The sequence below is a fragment of the Macadamia integrifolia genome, chromosome 14 (assembly GCF_013358625.1).
Source record: "Macadamia integrifolia cultivar HAES 741 chromosome 14, SCU_Mint_v3, whole genome shotgun sequence".
Taxonomy (NCBI): domain Eukaryota; kingdom Viridiplantae; phylum Streptophyta; class Magnoliopsida; order Proteales; family Proteaceae; genus Macadamia; species Macadamia integrifolia.
The window spans coordinates 21,900,754-21,904,466 of NC_056570.1; positions in this window are offsets into that span (position 1 = coordinate 21,900,754).

Consider the following 3,713-nt stretch of genomic DNA (forward strand, 5'->3'; position numbering starts at 1 on the left):
TTTACGTGTAAAATTAAAGATATAGTGCCCGATAATCCTTAAGGCCTTGAAAATACAAAACCTGCAAAAAGAGAATAAAACCCAAGGTAGCTCCATTCTAAATATGTAAAATGCATGTTTTACTACCCTAGATTTCACACATAAATGTGCTCATCATCAATGCATATGACAGGTGGGGGGAAAAAAAAAAAACCAACAAAATGAGTTAAATTGTTTGCACTAAAAAACCCTTCGGTGTTTACTTTTTTCTTAAAAGTTAATCATGAAAATAAGGAGGCAACATATGATCCATTCAGGTTGGGACATTTGGTCTATAAACATTGTTGACATGTTGGCTTATGTTACAAGTGGCAAGAAAAAATGAAAAAAGAAGATATAAGTCATTGTGTTTTCATAAAAATCCATTGATGTTTATTGCTTATCCATTTGATTCCTTAGATTTAAGAGAGTCTATAGATTAGATGGTTCCAAATCAGCCCATAGAGCCGATCTATGTTGCTAGCAATAGTGTATATATATTTTCTAGGATAATAGACACTACAAGAAAAGTGGTCAATGGCGGCACTTGAGTGGGGGCCTTTGGCGGCGTTTCCTACAAATGCCATTAAATATAAATATTCAACGGCATTTTCTAGAAAAACCTGTCTTATATAACACAATAGGCGGCATTTTGTATAGATCGCTGATATATATTATATACGACGGCATTTATTACTAAATGCCGCCATATATATGAATATTTGGTGGCGTTTATTTCATAACGCCGTGGTATATAAGACTATTTGAAGCATTTAGTAATAAATGCTGCTGTATATATGAGTATTTGGAGGCATTTATTGAAAAATGTTGCAGTATATAATCCTCTTGGTGGCGTTATGAAATAATGCCGTAGTATATAAGAATATTTGTGGCGTTTAGTAATAAATGCTGCCGTATATATGAATATTTAGGGGCGTTTATAGAAAACTGCTGCAATATATAATCCTATTGGTGGCATTTATTTCATAACGCCGTGGTATATAAAAATATTTGAGGCATTTAGTAACAAATGCCGCCATAGACATGTGTATTTACTGTACACATAATAACATTGGAGGCATTTCCTACTAAATGCCGTAGTATATAAAAATATTTTGTGGCTTTTCTTGATAAAATGCCCCTATAAATTATAATACAATGAGGAAGGTGAAATCATGTTCGTAGCATTTTTTTTGTTTGCTAACAACGGGTATTCAGGCCTTCGACCTGACTAGTCCTACGGGCCCATACTGACCCCACAACCGTATAGAATATATAATGTAGTGTTTATGTATTAACATAATCGAATATCTGGCCTTTCCCACGCAAAAATCAAGCCCTATTAAAAATCAAGCCCTATTCCCTTCCCGCTCCTCCATTTTTATAACCTCTGCACGTTCTTATAGCCCCTGTATCAAATCTTTCTCACCACTCCTTGCTCGCTCTTCCGTTCTCTCTCTCACACTAATTGACCAAAATGCCCTTATTAAGTTACCATAGAGAAATCATGTCATGGAACAAAAATATTAATTTTGTTGTTTTTCCAATAAAGAAGCAAAATGTATTATTGATATTTCCTAATTAAAGTTGTGAAGATATCAGAAATTGGCATATGCCCTTCAACCCTCGCTTCTCTCGCTTGTTGCCTAGCCCCATACCATGCATTGTCCTAAGTTATAACCATAATCTATAGGAGACCAACATGCTTAAATCGACTTCCCTTGGTCTCTCTCTCTCTCTCTCTCTCTCAACCCTAGCTAGCTGATCTCCCCTTTTTATGATTTGTGATTTGATTTGATGCCCTATTTGTTGTCGGGTATATATATACATTTTTTTTTATCGAACCTTGTGCACGAGGCTCCCTCTATTGCAAGGTCTGGGAGGGGGCAATGTACACAACTTCCAAGTTTTAACCGTTGAGCCACATGCTTGCCACTCCCCTTTTCTTTATTTATAATAGAAAATAAAAAAGAGTTCAAAATAAGATAGGAAACCCCCTAGCTGTTCCCCCTTACAAGCTACACCATTCATTTTAAAAGCCAAAAATAATGTGGAACCAACTTGAAGCTCTCAAGAAAATAAAAGAAAATAACTTGACTGAACCATTGGTAGGGATGTCAATCACAAGCCTGCACCAGTTAGATCAATCGAGCCCGACCATTTGAAGACCAGCTTGGCCTGCACCGATTACTAAATGAGTTGGGCTTAGGCCTAGCCCGTTTATAAACAAGTAGTACACGATGCAAGGGGTAACCCCAATGGGCACCCAATCGGCCCGGCCCGGCCCGCTTACAAGCCCAACTCGGCCCGACCCGTTTGCCCGACCGTTTATATTTATATTTTGATTTTTTTTTGGATAGAATAAAGTACATATATATATTTATAACAATTATTGAATGTAAGTAAATGTAATATCTTTTCTAAATTGTTAATGGTTTAATAAAATATATTAAAATATCTTATATATAAGACAATTAAAGACTGTTTAAGGGCCGTTTAAGATTTATTGGTACATTACCCCGTTCAAAGCCCAATAGCCCGATTAGGAGAAGATCGGTTAAAGCCAAGAACCCGACTGAGTCCAACACGAGACTGAATCATTTCTTAAATAGGTAGGTCATGGTCCAAGGGTATAAGTCAGCCCCGGCTAAGTCCGACCAAGACTGGCCTGGAGTAACCAATTGACACCTCTAACCACTAGACCACCAGTTCAACTGGAACTCAACTTAAAACATTTAAAATAAAATAGAGCAAAGCAATTGGAATTAAAACGAATTGAGCCCAGGCCGAGTTAAACCTCTTTATAATAGAACTGGGCAATGTTAGGCCTGGTTCATTTTGGACTTGCTACGCTGGTAACCTTTAATTTTGCATCACACTTTGTTGGTATACGATGTCTTATATTCGGTTGTAGTTTAATCCAAGGAATACTGGTGTAGGACCTCCCGCTTGCCCGTTGCGTTTCTACACACTTCTTTGTTTATGATGAGGTTCTGCATTTTCCCCCCTGCTCTTTTGAGAGTAAATTGAAACAACATGGGGGCTTTTTAAAATAGATGCCACAGTATGCAACACCATTTGGGGGCGTATCACGCATAACGCCATTGTAACCTCAATTTTTGGGGGCGTTTTACAATAAATGCCACTATATTTAAGCTAATAGAAACACTTTCCTAGCCAAAAATCACTCCCGCCTTACTTTTCACAGCTCCTCTTGCGCGCCCAAATTTTTAGGATATGGACTTCTCTTAAAGTCTCTCAAGCTCATGGTTCATGGACACCTGAGAACGCAGTCTCCCGCTGCAATCTCTCTCACTTCCCTAGTTCTCTTCCTCTTCACTCTCCTGCTGCAATCTACTCCCTCATCGCTCTTTGCCCACTCTCCTGCTAAAATTTTTCTTAAAATCTCCAAGTGCCAAGTCTAAAGAAAATCGTTTGAAGGGGAAGTGGTTTCTAGGTTTTTGGATTTTGCATAGGTATTCCTCCTATCTTCTGTTTTTCTTCTTATTTACCACAGTAGGTTATCAGCATAGGGTCGATTTTGATACATTATGGATTCCTTTAATAGTTCTTTACTGGTCTATTATTGATCCAATCTGGGTTTTCCTAAATCTTTTTTTCTAACTAGTTGGAATTTGTCTCTGTTCTCTCTCTCTTTCTCAGGCAGCAGATTAAATGGCAAGCCTTTGCAGATC